A 16043-nucleotide genomic window follows, 5' to 3' on the forward strand; every position below is an offset into this window, starting at 1 on the left:
GTTTACCGTCTGTCCTCTCACTATGAATTTACATTCATGGTTTCCTCTTCTTTCCCTGATGGTATGTGTTAGTTTTCTTTGCCTTGAATATTCTCTACTTCCTTTCTAAGGACAGCAATTCAAAAGCTCAATGATGTGAGAGGGTAGGGGCAATCAGCCTGCTGTAACATTAAAAAGCAAAATCATTAAAACTGATCGGTTGGGGCGCCTGGGTGGCACAGCGGTTAAGCGTCTGCCTTCGGCTCAGGGCGTGATCCCGGCGTTAAGGGATCGAGCCCCCACATCAGGCTCCTCCACTATAAGCCTGCCTTCCTCTCCCACTCCCCGTGCTTGTGTTCCCTCTCTCGCTGGCTGTCTCTATCTCTGTCAAATAAATAAAATGTTAAAAAAAAAAAAAAGAGCAAGAAAAAAAAAACTGATCGGTAGATAAGGGAAACCCTCTAAAGAACAGCACACACTGCATTTAGAACGTCAGAATGGAATAAACAGTTTAAAAACTGGATTAGAAGAGAAAAATGCTAGAACTCATAGCAGTTGTATTGTCAGAAGAGTGAAGAGCCAAGAAAAGCATAGTTGAGCAAAAAGGCCCACATGGCACATGCAAACATCAGGCTGCCTATCTTGACTGACAGAAAGAACCAGGGAGTTCAATGACAAGTGATGGGATTTGATACTTCTACCCCAATAATCTAAATGTGTTTTAAAGGGCAAAAATGTGAAGTCTGTTTATATGAGCATAAAGGAAATCAGAGCCTACTGCCAAATTATAAGAAAACCTATGTCATTAAAAACCACCATCAGTCTATATAAGGAAAAGTGTAATAATCTAGGGAGAAGTTATGACACCTCAGACAGTTAAATGGACTAGGTATTTCCCCCCCAAAGCTTCTATCAGTTAAGTGACAGAAGGGATGTAGAAAAGAAGTAAGCAATTGATACTACTTGAAAATAACCAACCAGACTAACTTAAAATTTTAACTTAAAACCTTTATGGGCTTGAATTTCACTTCAAAAATTGAATACTTCTGGGGCACCTGGGTGGTTCAGTGAAGATTAAGTATCTGACTCTTGGTTTCTGCTCAAGTCATTATCTCCAGGTCCTGGGATCAGCCACATAGGGCTCTGCATTTAGCATGGAGTCCACTTGAGATTCTCTCTTCCCTTCCCCTTGTTCCCCCCCACCATGCTCTCTCTCTCAAATAAATAAATAAATCTTTTTTAAAAAATCTTTTTTAAATTTTCTGTTTCGAATCTACAATCGATGTGAGACAAAAAGCACTACGTTTAGTCATTGTTGTATTCAAACTGGTTTGATTATAAAATTATCACTTACGGTACACTTAAGAGGATATGACAAGGCTGAAGGTAGGAAACCCACCTACCACTTTTTGGTGTTTTTGTTTTTTTTTAAAGATTTTATTTATTTATTTGACAGAGACAGAGACAGCCAGCGAGAGAGGGAACACAAGCAGGGGGAGTGGGAGAGGAAGAAGCAGGCTCATAGCAGAGGAGCCTGATGTGGGGCTCGATCCCATAACGCCGGGATCACGCCCTGAGCCGAAGGCAGACGCTTAACCGCTGTGCCACCCAGGCGCCCCCCCACCTACCACTTTTTGAAATCTAAAAAGTTTTACACACTTCCTCCCCCTATATCCTTAATCACTACTACTTCCTCCCCCAATCACTGTCAAAGGTAAGGACTGGCAGAAAGACACTCTTCTGTGCTTACTGCTGTCAACAGAAGTATAAACTCAGAGCCTCCCTTGGACCTTCTGAAACTAACTCTGACCTAATAAACCGTCCTGTCAAATGGTGACCACCCTTCAAATCAGGTCATATTTTCAGATCCCAAACTGGTTTGGGAACTTAGGGGTAATTCTTAGTTGGTAACAATATACTATATAAGTTTAAAACTTTAAGCTCCAATGCCAATTAAAAAATCAGTATGTTGAGCAAATTCTGGTTCCATGAGGGTAATGTTTGTGTGGAATCCACTAAGTTCTGTCCTCATCCTTATTCTAGTTTACTCAGGGTCTTTCAGGCACAAAGTAGAATGGGGAAAGAAAGTTAGCTGGGTAGCTGCTGTGTGTATAATACTTGCTACATACACACACACACACACACACTCTCTTTCTCTCTATTAGAACAAGGCAGCAGCTAATTCAAGTGGCAGATAAGCCTGCCTTGGGAAAATAGCTAAGGAGAAAGAGGTGAGAAAGGGCAAGAAAATATTTCTAGCTTCCTAGGAACAGGAAATTACATCCCACAATGTAGGAAAAAAGCCATCACCTTTCTGAATGCAATGTTTTCAAATCTGCACAACAGGCCTCATGCAAGAAGGTTAAAGAGATGACCACAGAGCACACTCATCCAGCAGTTAGCCCATACCTGTGGCTTTACACCTCCCTTTCTGGACTATGTCTTCACTCTAAAAAACCAAGGAAAGAAAAATAAGTGGGCCATGCCTATACTTAAAATTCCAGATATGCAGCTTCTGTCCTAAGAAAAGCCCCCTTTTGTCACCATGGCCAAGAATTAAAACAAAAACAAAAAACCCAAAAACCTCCTCCCTCTCCCGTTTTTAAAGTACATAATACCTTAAAATATAAATTGCATTTAATATCTCAAAGTTAACTTAAAAACACCATCAATGTAAAAGATGGGGAAATGAAAATACTGAAAAGTTAATACAGGCTTGTCCCCAAATGTCACAACAAATAACAAAACAATGATTACACTTATAAGGCTGAATTTCAGAACATTTAGGTCACCGAAAAAGTCATTTTTAGCGTCTACTTTTGGATGAGAAACTATAAGAGAGCTAAAGACCTTATAATTCTTTTAGCAATCAAGGATCATGTTATTAATGTGGAAATACCATGCTATTTCCCCAAAGCAACCTTCCTGAATAGGTAGGTGCCAGGCATAAAACTCTCCAAAGCAACCAAGTTCCTGCCTGTGTAAATGCATCTTAGTGGCCCTAGGGCGGTGGTGAACCACTGAAACAAAAAAAAAAAAAAGAAAGAAAGAAAAAAAAAAACCAGAAGATGCGGAAGTTAATTGAAGCTAAAAGCAAACAGAGGAACCACAAAACTCATTTGTTTTATTTTTAAACATTATCGAACAATCTTGCAAGTAAAGATTGATACTACAAAGCTGCCCAAATTTCCACAAACTTTCTTCTACACCCCGTGCCAGATGGACTTCTGTTTGCCCTGGCTAAAGACAAAGAGTCGCTGGAAGTCATCAAGGGTGAAGTCTACTTTGGAAAGTAAGAATTCTGAAAGACAAAGCCAGAACCAGAACTAGGAGACACTACCCTCTACCTGCCCTTCCTGAAGACAAAGATGTTTGTTGCCTAACACAAAACAGGTGCTTATGTACTTGACTCTTCATATGGATCTAATTGGTTTCCAATTCTGCTAATGAAGTAGTAATGCTTCCAATCATTTTAAGGTAAAACAAAAAAACTTCTAAAAGTATTTACTTGGAGCTGCTTACGTCATCAAAAGTTATTAAGAGGAAAGGAACTTAACATTTACTAAGTTCACAGTACCTCACCCAATCCTGTATCATTATCACCATTTAAGGTGGGCACTACTCTAGGGAACTGGATGTTAAAATAATCTGTATAAGGGATTCTAACCCCAGAGCCCATGGTCTGTCTCTCTTGAGAAATGTGACCACCATCCAGGAGATACAAACTTTTACTGAGACAGTGTGTGGAGAGGGCTCTGGAATAGTGGTTACACCTTGGAGGGTAGAGAGTAAGTTAATTTTCTACTTGTTCATTTTATTCTGGAAGATGTAAAGGGCAAAGAAAAGACCGGAGAGTCATGTTTCCCAAAATGTCGTATGAAATGTGCATGAAGCAGTTGAGAAACACTGCTGCTGCATAAAGCTGTGAGACCAGACTCAGACTGCATGCTAGCTGGGGAATCTCCAGGAACAGAGAGCAAAAGAGAGGCCTGGGATTATTAAGAAGGGCCAATGTATAAAAGAGTGAAGGACACATATCTAGGTCCTAGAGAACACAGAAGCCCTAATGGGGCTAAGGAAGACCCTAAATGCCTAGCCAAGAGAAAGAGAAAAATGAATTATTTAAAAAAACAAACACATAAGTAGGATATTAATCATCCTACTTCTAAGTCACCAAAGACTTTTTTAAAGGAAAATTCACACACACACAAAGGATCAGCACTGTCTTCTTCCACAAAGACCCTTGTCACTTAAAAACAGTGGGAAGCTTAACACACAAGAAGGTATTCTCTTTAAAAGCTTTGCCTTCCCACTTTTGCTTTTCGAACATTTTGTTGCCTGGTCTGTAAGAAAACAGATGCTTTGGAGAGAGAGGAGAACTGAATGGAAACTAAAAGCTCTAGGCTTGCTTTTCACATCTTTCATTTCTGCGGGGAACCAAACAAAATGCATGCACTCCCTGAGGAAGCCTGAACCACATCTGTCCTGTACTTCCTCGGAGCGCCACAGAAGTCTGCTTCTGTTAACGTTATCAGCATCTTTCTCAGTCACCATACTGGGAGGTATAAAGAAATATTTTGGAATATATTTTGGAATTTATATGATCTTAACATGTTTCAAAGATGCAACAGTTGAGGGGCGCCTGGGTGGCTCAGTCGTTAAGCGTCTGCCTTCGGCTCAGGTCATGATCCTGGCACTTTGGGATCAAGCCCTCCATCAGGCTCCCTGCTTCGTGGGAAGCCTGCTTCTCCCTCTCCCACTCCCCCTGCCTGTGTTTCCTCTCTCGCTGCCTCTCTCTCTGTCAAATAAATAAATAAAATCTTAAAAAAAAAAAAAAAAGATGCAACAGCTGAGGCACTTGGCAGGCTCAGTCAGTAAAGCATGCAACTCTTGATCTCGGGGTTGTTTGAGCCCCCACACTAGGTGTAGAGATTACTTAAAAAAAAAAAAAAGATGCAAGAGCTAACGAACAGCATTCCCTCTCTGATACAAAAGCACTCACATCTCCTACACACTTTCCTTAGTATAGGCAAGGTAATGAATTTTTTTTTTTTTTTTTTACTCCTCAGAGTTTTCTGTTGGCCTACAGAGCCTGTATGTTGAGTAAATGACAAAACACCATCCTTCCCAGAAAGATGACCACTGACTCACTCACCATCAGCAAATCTTACAAAGTATGCACTGAATCACAAACTCTAGATACAGGGGCTGGTCGCAAGCACAGTAATGCTCAATGACCTACATTAAGGCCTGAACTCATGACCTTGGCCTCATTAGTTCCACTCACCAACTCTTACTAACAGTTGTTAGTAAATGCCCTCGATACTTTGAAAAACTTTTTTCGTATAAGGCAGGGAGCTAATGAAGAACTCAATAACTATCCAGATTAGAGACTTTCAAATGTTTTTGAAGGCAGAAGTGCTTCTCCCCTAAACATAAAAGTGAAGCTATTCAGGTTGAAGACAGAGGAGGGCAAGGCAGGCCCCACCTTTTGCCTTTCCTGCGCTCAGTGTAACCCCAGGTCTCCTAGTAGATGTGAAAATAGGCCTGGACAATTCAAAACAATAGATAATTCACCAATTTTATTACTTTATTATTGAGTTGAACAGATTTTTCTATCTTTAGAATCCAATAGGTTATCAGAAATCAAGAAATTTCCAAAGCCATCAATGGTAATAAATGTGTGCATCCTTGAGATGACAGAATACAGTATTTAAAATTTATAAACTTTGCAGTGCCTGACTGGCTCAGCTGGTAGAGATAACTCAACTCTTGATCTCTGGTTCAAGCCCCACAATTAGTGTAGAGCTTACTTAAAAAAAAAAAAAATGTAAACCTTATCACAACATGAAGTAGGGACAAATGTCCAGACATTTATAAAATAGCCATAATTTTAAGAGCTAACATTTTTTGAACACTTACTCTATGCCATGTGGTGTTTTGGGTGCCTATCTCCATTTACAGATGAGAAAAGGCACAAATGAAGTAAGTCTCAAGATCACAAAAATCCAGGCAATGACGAAGTTGGAATATACTGTCAAGCAGTTCGACCCTTGAGTGAAAAGCTGACTCAGGTTAAAACTATCCACAAGGAAGATCACGCACACAAACCACAGAAAAGACTGTTTAAATATGGAGGACCATAAGTTGACTCAGAGTCTGACCATTTTTCTAAGGCAAATCTAAGCAGGTAAACACCCAAAGATTCAACCGTTACGAGAGAAATACGGTTAAGGGGAGTGAAAACCTACGGCCATTAATCAGTATATGTGTGATTCTGGGCAAGTTCATCAGTATTTCGAAATGTCAGCTTCCTCACCTGTAAAATTAAAGGACATAACTACATACCGCCAAAGGAACCAAATGGATGCCCAGAATACAACACCAAGCCACTGTACAAGTTTCTAAATGGAAGAGGAAAGAAACAATAGAAATTACTTACGAAAACTGTGCTCTTTTAAAAACTGTTACCTTTTAGACTGCTTTGCAATACTCTTGCTTCTTTCTTTTTCCTATTATATGGTGGATTCAATAAAAAGTTTGGGCTTAGTGCATTGGGAATCTGCATGTCTTCTCACCCATATATCCTAGAAAGCCAAGTAACCAATAAAAAGATCAAATGAGAAGATTTCCTGACTAGCCAAGCTCATCATGACGTGAAATGAAACTGCACCAGGGCCTCGTGCTAAAATCCAGAGTTTGCCTAATACTCCAATCCACCTACCTTCCTTAGGAACCTGTAGCAGGGTAACAACTGCCACCAGATTCTTATCTAGGATCATGGGAACATGGATCACGACTAATTGTAGGTAGAATCTAACGTTAAATGAAATAAAATGTGTGAGAGCACTCAGCAACAAAGAGGTGGACCTAAGACTGAATGACTGTAGAGAAACGGAACTGTTTCCCTCGTCTGTAACACTGAGGTGGTTAGGTGGATTAAAGAGATACACTGGGGGCGCCTGGGTGGCACAGCGGTTAAGCGTCTGCCTTCAGCTCAGGGCGTGATCCCGGCATTATGGGATCGAGCCCCAACATCAGGCTCCTCTGCTGTGAGCCTGCTTCCTCCCCCACTCTCCCTGCTTGTGTTCCCTCTCTCGCTGGCTGTCTCTATCTCTGTCAAATAAATAAAATCTTTAAAAAAAAAAATAAATAAATAAAGAGATACACTGGAGCATACGGTAAATTCCCTGCTGGTCACTCATTCTCAGAGCATCTCCTTCCACTGTAATTTTGCTCGATGTTGAACAGTCCAGGTCCTGCACTACATCAGGCTTAGTTCTGACCTAAGTTAGCAGGGATAAAACGTAACACTTCCTCTGTGGGGTCTACAAAAATCTTTTTTTTTTTTTTAAAGATTTTATTTATTTATTCGACAGAGATAGAGACAGGAGACTATGAACCCTGTGATATTTTTTTTGCTAAACTGCATGAAGAGGGACACATGAGGTTTCCTGAAGAGAGAATCCACAGCATTCATCAGATTCTCTAAGGCCCTTACAATTACTGTTACAGTGTTCCCTTCTGACTGTCCTTGCTGCAAGGTAACAAAACAGTATGTTAAAGACCAGATCTGATGCCATTTGCATGCCCCTGAGTAAGTCACTTTTTTTCTGGGCCTCAGTTTCCTGATCTATAAAACTATAAGATGGTACTAGATTAATCCAGACTATCACTAAATCATCTAAAATCTCCAAACTGATTTCAAACAGTTCTAGTTCTAGTTCAGTCCTTACCACATGTGAGACACGCCTGGGAGAAACTATGTGTAAACCTCATTTCTAAATTTTGGTTAATGAAAAAGATTTCAAATGAGAACAAGTAACGAGTCCTTCCTTCTATTTATATATCTTCAGGGTACCTGGAATAAAGATGACACATACTAGGGACGCCTGGGTGGTTCAGCTGGTTAAGCATCTGCCTTTGGCTCAGGTCATGAGCCCAGCACTGGGCTTCTTGCTCAGCTGGGGGACTGCTGCTCCCTCTCCCTCTCCCTGATGCTGCCTCTGCTTATGCTTTCTCTCTCTCTCACAAATAAATAAAATCTTAAAAAAAAAAAAAAGATGACACATATCAGACCTTCAACTGTTGAAATGAGTTCCCTAGCTTATCTGCTCTAATTTATAAATTTTACACTAACATATTCTTAAACTGAGATAGCTACACATAAATATTTGCAATTTTTAATAAAAAGTCTTCTTTAGCCCCCTTTAAATTGTGGCATTTGGGTAAAAACAACACTGTCAGCAGTCCTTTGTTAACAGAAGTAATATTTACTAAGTATTTATTCCCCCCTTAACTTTTCTATTTCCTCAATTAAAATTTTTTTAATCTATTTATTCATTTTTACATAAAACCACATTTTGGTTCATTCCCTACCAGGCTTTTTTCTATGCACGCATACTCAAATACAGACAATTATTATCAAATTACAGATCATACTGTATATACCACTGCACAACATACTTTTCTCACTTAACAATTATAAACATTTTCTCGTGAACAGCCCATATTTAAGAATCAAGAGTCACAACTGGCCTTAACTTTGCCAACAGCATCCTTACCTTTATGTCACAACCAATAAATGTAAAACCTATTTCATAAAGCCAACATAATCAATAAATCCCCTGACACTCTTCACTTTAGTTGGGTACACTAAAGGTGGATGGGGATGGATGAGTTGGGCTATTGGTTCTTCCTTTCCCTGATCTGCCATCTCTAGGTGCCTGGGTGGTGCAGTTCGTTAAGTGTCCTACTCTTTTTTTTTTTTTTTAAAGATTTTATTTATTAATTTGACAGAGATAGAGACAGCCAGCGAGAGAGGGAACACAAGCAGGGGGAGTGGGAGAGGAAGAAGCAGGCTCCTAACGGAGGAGCCTGATGTGGGGCTTGATCCCAAAACGCCGGGATCACGCCCTGAGCTGAAGGCAGATGCTTAACCGCTGTGCCACCCAGGCGCCCCAAGCATCCTACTCTTGCTTTCGGCTCAGGTCGTGGTCTCAGGGTCGTGGGATCGAGCCCCATGTCAGTCTTCTCACTGGGTAGTCTGCTTGGGACTCTTTCACCTCTGCCCCCGGCGCCTGCGTGGCTCAGTTAAGCGTCTTGACCCTTGGTTTTGGCTTAGGTCTTGAGGCTCAAGTCATGATCTCCTAGGATCAACCCTGGTGCTGGGCTCCACGCTCTCAGCAGGGAGTCTGCTTCTCTCCCTCTGCCCCTTCCCCCACTCATGTGCTCACTCACTCCCTAACACAAAGCTTAAAAAAAAATAAAATAGATAAATCTTTAAAAAAAATCCTGATCAGCCATCTCATCATCGGTTTAGTTATCTTTCCATATGCCTATATACATATCTAAATAAGAAGCATCCCATTTTGGAGGTGGTCAGGTGAGGCATAGAGGGAATGCAAAATATATTCTTAAAAATCTCTGTTCCTGGGGCACCTCAGTGGCTCAGTTAGGTGTCCGACTCTCGGTGTCAGCTCAGGTCTTGGTCTCAGAGTCGTGAGTTCAAGCCCTGCACTGGGCTCTGCACTGGGTGTGGAGCCCACTAACAACAACAAAAAATCTGTTCCTACATCATCCCAAAATACCTATAACCTCAAAGTAATTCTCAAATCCCCATTAAGTATTCCCCTTCTCTTCCCCACACAGCTCTCTATTGGGGGGTGGAGTGGGGTGTAGGAATCTCATTCTGCCTTTAGCTCCTCCTGTTTCCTTGGCAGCACTGTCAGTACTGGGCAACAAATTGCTGGATGTAGCAGCAGCAATTTACATATGGTAGCCAAGCTAGCCTGCAGCTTTCCTTGGGCAGAACTGCTAACTCTTCCACATATCTTTCTCATTTGAACCCAGTGTTCCAGGCATATCAATGTTAAATATTTGCCTGGTGGCTTCTACCTTCAAAGACACAGGGAACCATATACACAGAAGTCAGAGGCAGCAAAAATTCCCCACTGTGTGCAGAAGTAGGGGCTCTACAAACACAGACGGGGCCTAGCTACAAGGACTGAGACCCTGGACAAAGCACCTAATCCAAACACAAGGGTTCAGTCATTCTACTTTCCCATAATATTCATGTATCACTTGCTCAAATTTGGCATGTTCTAAGACCACCAGTTCCGCCTTAGTTTCCCTGCCCTGCCATAAGGCCAAATCTGTCTCATCTAGTGAGTCACTACTGCTCCTCTCTCCAAATGCATTTTGATTTCAGCCCACTTGTGCGGCTCATCAGGGCTGCACCATATGTTAGTACCATGTAGGCAGAATGTGACTAATTTTTTTTTCTAAAACACTGTCAGAGTTACTTTTAAAATTACCTTATAATCTTGATGTCTCTAAAGATTCATTTCTATAATGCATAACCTTCTGGAAATGACTTCATAATTATTTTTCTGAGGACTCAAGAGATTCTTCAGGATTTTCACTCCCATTTTTCAGACAAGGGAACCAAAGTGAAGAGCACAGATTAAGTGACCCAAGTTCCACCACCAGCCAGGGAAGCTTGTACTTTCTGGAGTCACAGCACTCTATTTGGTAAAATAAGTCAGTTTGCAAAATGTTTTCTTTTGGGGGGGAAGAGTTCAAAATATTACTTTGCTTTTATTTTCTGAGGTGATTATTAAATTTCAGATATCACAACTACTTCCAAATAATTCTGATGACCAAATGGTCTCATGATATCCATCTAAGTTGTTTTAAGGCAGGCCAGAATGAGCCACAGACCACAAATGTTTTTCTAATTGGCAGAGATCATAAATGGGTGAAACTAAATATTCTCAGAGTAAGAGAGATATTGGACTTCCCTACTCTGAGCAATCTGCCTCTTCTCTGGCAATAACTGCTGGATTTGATAATTAAACTTATCCAAAGAAGGTTTCTTAAATTTTCCATTTCAGGTCATACATGTTCATTCAAGTAACTGGGGTGGTAGTCTGTCATTGCATTAAGATCTTTCTGTCCACTAATAACATTCTTCAGTGGATAATATCATCGCAAAATATAAAAAAAGATCTCAAGTATCTTATCAATACTGAAAACTGCACATGCCCTTTCAATCCAGCTATTCCAATTCTAGAAATACAGCCTTCAAATACACTTGTATCTGATGTACACAAAGTATGCAAAGGGGCATTAATGAGAACATTGTTTATAATAGCAAAAACTGGAAACACACATGTCCATCTGTTGGGTGCTAGTGAAATAAATTATAGTATAACACTGCGATGGAATGCTGCAGCTATTAAAGAGACGAAAGCAATTGCAATCCATTACACTAAGACTGATCAAGATTATAGGTCTACAATAACAAAAGAATTACGCATGGCTTGTATAGGAACAAAACAGGTCTGGAAAGATAAAGAAGAAACTGTTAACAAGGCTGCAGAAGTGGAATATTGGTTGAACTGTCTGAATATGGATGTTACCTATTACACACACACACACACTCTCTCTCTCTCTCTAAGAAAACTTGAAACTATGAGGGACAAGGTAAAGAAAAATCCGAACTCATGCTCTATTCCAGAACAAGCACTTTGTTTTGCATTTTTTCCTGCCTTGCCTGAAACTTTTGTGTGGAAACAGCCATTGTCCAGGTGAAGCAGCATCCACACCACATGTGAGTTGGGTAAGGACATTACACCATCTGAAATTATCCCAGCAACTCCACTGATGTTCACACAGCTGGGACTGCAAACCTTATGGCTGGCCTATTTACAAAGTTTGAAGCTATTTTCAATCACTCAGCTGTATATCTATGTGTACATTTTCTTTAATCAACCTTTCCTGCCAGGCAGAGCGCAACATTAGCTGGCTTCCAGTAAGGAAGGCAAGGGACAGGGTGAGATAATATGTCAAAACAAGTTCTATAAATACAGCTTTTGGCCTAGTATCTCAAAAAGGAATCAAAACAGCTTCAAGTTTAAATAGAAAAATCCTACAGTCCTGCAATATCTTACTTGAAGGCTCCAGAGAACAGAAGAGGCCAGGGATCTGGAACCTTGTTTCTCACACCATATCTTGTCTCTGTCTCTCCCTAATCTCTGAGGGAGGTTAAGATCGAATTGCAGGTATCATCCCAAGTCAGCCTCTCCCCTTATCTTACCCCCACACTACCCAACACATCAATATCATTTCACTGAGCTCACTCCACCTCTTAAGCAAACATGCCCAATACACACGACATACAACAGCCCCTCCACAGTACCTAGTGTCTAACTTCTATCATCTCCAAAACCCTTGACCAAGCAGCCAAGAACCCTGCCTGTACCATCTGCCCCAACCTCACCCCAAACACATGGGCACTCAAGCAGGATGCTTCCATATGGTCTTGTCTCAGGAAGTTCATCTTGTTTTGTTGAATACCAGGAAACTTTATTTCATCTTTCTGTTCTTCATATCATAATCCTACAAAACAACTTCTTTGTGGAGATGCTTTCTGAGACGGTTAGGTTGTAAGCCAGAAAGTACAAAACTTACACCTTTGCTTCAGCCAATCAGGAAGTATGTTTGGCATAGCTTGATTTATCCCAAAGGATACACAGCCCTGGGGCAAATTCTAAATATCTCCTTAATACTGTCACTTTTTTAAAAAGTGACTTTAATTATCATGCTTTCATCACTCTTGAACTGTGCTCCTAAAAGTGCTCCTCACATTTAAATACCTATTTATATGATCTCCTTCACCTCCTTCAAACACTAAAAACAAAACAAAACAAAACAAAACAAAAACCACTGTTCCACAAAATTAAACTTGTCAGTACTTTGACTTCATTTTTACAAAAACAAGCTCTTTATAAATTGGGAACTCTATCAATCATAAATGCATACAGAAAACACCCCCTATATATTCAGAACTAGAGAGGTCACAAGAAAAGCCCACTACGTGTCCTTAACGAGTTTTTAGTCTTGTTCAGAAGACAGGACTTACACACAAAAAAGAACAAGAAACAAAAAGCATAGGACAGCATACATCCAAGGAAAAGCACATATGCCAAGGGAAAATCTGCCATCAATTTGAGAGACTAAAACATCTCAGGAGAGCTGATTCCTATTTCCCTAACTCAAATTTTTGTGCTATTCAAGCACACCGTCTAGGAAAGAGTAACATTTCTGCTATCCTCTACTGAAATTACTCACTCCGTTACCCTGTTACACTCAGATCACAGTTAATGGATGAGGCAAAACCTGCCCACTCCACCCTTCTCATACTCCTCCTATCAAGACATCTCCTGATAATGTATAGTGCAGGTAGCAAGAGTTAAAGAAGCTAAAGTTAATTCTGCTTCCAATATCTTCAGTAAACAGGCAGGCACTAGCAGAGATAAACTAGTAATTCTGGGGATACTCCATGAACTTGTTATTTGCCTTGCAGCTTTTTATCATCAATAAATGAGTTAGTTGATGGCGAGCTGCAAAACCAAAGTCATAATCATCTTCGTAAGGAAATTCTAAAATTAAGATGGGTTAGACTATTTCATAACTCAGTAATCCCAAATATTCCATATATGTTAAAATTAATAGACAAGTATTACCTTATAACATTCCCTATACTCAGACACTGGAGTCACACCACCACCACTTTCTAATCCCAATTTTGCTGCTTACTAGCCAGGTAACTAGGGACAAATTGTTTAACTTTGTCATACCTGTTTCCTCACCTGGAAAATGGCTGTATAACAGTACCCTATAGGGTGTTTGTTAGAATTAACAGATTTATATACATAAAGCATTTAGAACAGTGCTTGGCACACACAAAGTGCTCAATAAACACTTGCTATCATTAAAAGGCACTAAAGTTGGTGTCTGTGGTAAAAAGGATGAGTCCCAAGAGTTTTATTCTTTGACAAAATGATTTTATCTTTACCTAATGGAGTGCCTAAGATTCTACAGAAATATTTCTTATTAAAAGGTGGGGTGTTGGAACGCCCGGGTGGCTTAGTCAGTTAAGCGTCTGACTCTTGCTCACAGCTCAGGTCTTGATCTCGAGGTGGTAAGTTCAAGCCCCACATTGGGCTCCATGCTGGGGGCAGAGCCTCCTTAAAAAAACAAAAGGTGGGGGAAGATAAGAAAGCAATGACTGGGGCACCTGGGTGGCACAGCGGTTAAGCGTCTGCCTTCGGCTCAGGGCGTGATCCCGGCGTTCTGGGATCGAGCCCCACGTCAGGCTCCTCCGCTATGAGCCTGCTTCTTCCTCTCCCACTCCCCCTGCTTGTGTTCCCTCGCTCACTGGCTGTCTCTATCTCTGTCGAATAAATAAATAAATCTTTAAAAAAAAAAAAAAAAAGAAAGCAATGACTGGCTGATCCATCTTCAACCTCCAACTAGGCCTATTAGCAACCAGTGTAAGTATAACTTTCATTAGGAAATACTGAACCACTTGTTCTAACCGCATTTATTTATGTATTTGTAAGCATTTATTACCCCCCTCATACAAAAAAAAATTGTGGACCCTTTCAAAATGCATACAACGAAAAAAATATAAATAAAATGAGACCAGGGAAATTACATATACATATATTTTTTTAAATATCAAAAACAAAAGGAAAGCAGGAATTGAGACGTGCTAGCCAATGTCCTTTACCCAGGTTGAGCTGTAAAATCAAAGAGCTGCCACTGATTTTAATCTCCAATGACAGCCCCTACAGAGGGTATACAGTGATTCATAGTATAAATGGGAAAACATTAGGACAGTAAAATGAGACAGGCACTAAGAGTTGCCAAGAAGGGGAGGGTGAAGCCAATTTAAAGCCACACTCTACAGAATTTCAGAAAATCATTAAGTATGCAGGACGCACCAGAGACTCAGCACCCAGTCTCAAACTCTAAACAAACACATACACCCAAAGCCAACAATGGACAAGTCACTAAACAGATTCCAAAGTGATTCAAAGTCAGAATCTATCAGCAAATAGTCACACGAACTCTCCAACCATACCACACAGCCACAGGAAAAAGCTGCCTCAGTGAACTGTGTTTCTCCAGCATTTAAACTCCTTTTCTCCCTTCATCGGCCACAGCAACAAATATGTGCAGAGAACTGTCTCATCCTTACTCAGCTGACAAGTTCTATTCCCAACTCTGCATGCGTATGACTCATGGAGGGGGGGAGGGGAGTAAAAGGAAAGTGTAAAACAAAGAAACAAACTTGAATTTAGACCGAAGTTGATCAAAAGTGCAGAATTCATTTCTGCCTAATTATAATATCTCATAACAAACCAAGAAAATGATCCTTTAAAAATAGAGTAACAAACCCAATACTCTTTGAAAATAGCCTGAAATCTCTCTACATGTCACATCCCCTACTATTCCTTAAATAGACATGACACCAAAAAACATTACAAGCCCTCTATAAGGCCAAACTTCACAAAGCACTCTGAATCCGCGCAACACAGTATGGGGCGCTCACTGCAAAGCCCAAAACAACAGGGCACTTCCCACAGTTCCTTTCCCAGCAAAGGGCCAAGTTAAGAGACTTAGCCCTTACTACACCCTCTTCCAAAAAGATGTGTACAAAATCATTTAAGGAGGTGGAGGTGTCTCAGTCTTTTCTACCCAGATTTTGTATCAGGAAATTTGTGTGCCAAACAAGGAATTCATTTCCACCCCTAAGAACTGATCTTTGTGACCAGTAAAAAATAAAAGGGAAACAAAAACCCACGTTTTTGTTTTTTTTTTAAGATTTTATTCATTTATTTGACACAGAGAGAGACAGCAAGCGAGAGAGGGAACACAAGCAGGGGGAGTAGGAGAGGAAGAAGCAGGCTACCAGCCGAGGAGCCTGATGCGGGGCTCGAACCCAGAACGCTGGGATCACGCCCTGAGCCACAGGCAGATGCTTAACGACTGCGCCACCCAGGTGCCCCCAAAACCCACTATTTCTTAAAAAAGATCAGTTTCTAAGAGAACCCAAAGACCATTTCTGACCCTGTATTTACCAGTTTGGCTTTCCTCCCTAAAACATATTTTGTTTAAATATGTTTGCCTCCTTGCCCCATCTCCAAGATTCTGAAACATTCTCTACAATTTATAACTGACAAAACAGAAAAGACAAACGGATCACCTCTTTC

The 16043-nt window shown here is 40.6% G+C and overlaps 1 protein-coding gene across 14 annotated transcripts in view; it reads right to left on the reverse strand.

Moving 5' to 3' along the window:
• Positions 1 to 16043, reverse strand: part of CELF1 (CUGBP Elav-like family member 1) — a 73461-nt gene that overhangs the window by 33352 nt on the left and 24066 nt on the right. For 8 of the 14 annotated variants that reach the window (XM_034645696.1, XM_034645688.1, XM_034645687.1 and 5 more), the window contains one exon: positions 2389 to 2428. The exons of the other annotated variants lie outside the window; for them this stretch is intronic. The gene's annotated coding sequence lies outside the window, so the exon portion shown is untranslated. The remainder of the gene's footprint in view (positions 1 to 2388; positions 2429 to 16043) is intronic. 14 annotated transcript variants of the gene reach the window in all.

The sequence above is a fragment of the Ailuropoda melanoleuca genome, chromosome 16 (genome assembly GCF_002007445.2).
Source record: "Ailuropoda melanoleuca isolate Jingjing chromosome 16, ASM200744v2, whole genome shotgun sequence".
NCBI classification, from domain to species: Eukaryota; Metazoa; Chordata; class Mammalia; order Carnivora; family Ursidae; genus Ailuropoda; species Ailuropoda melanoleuca.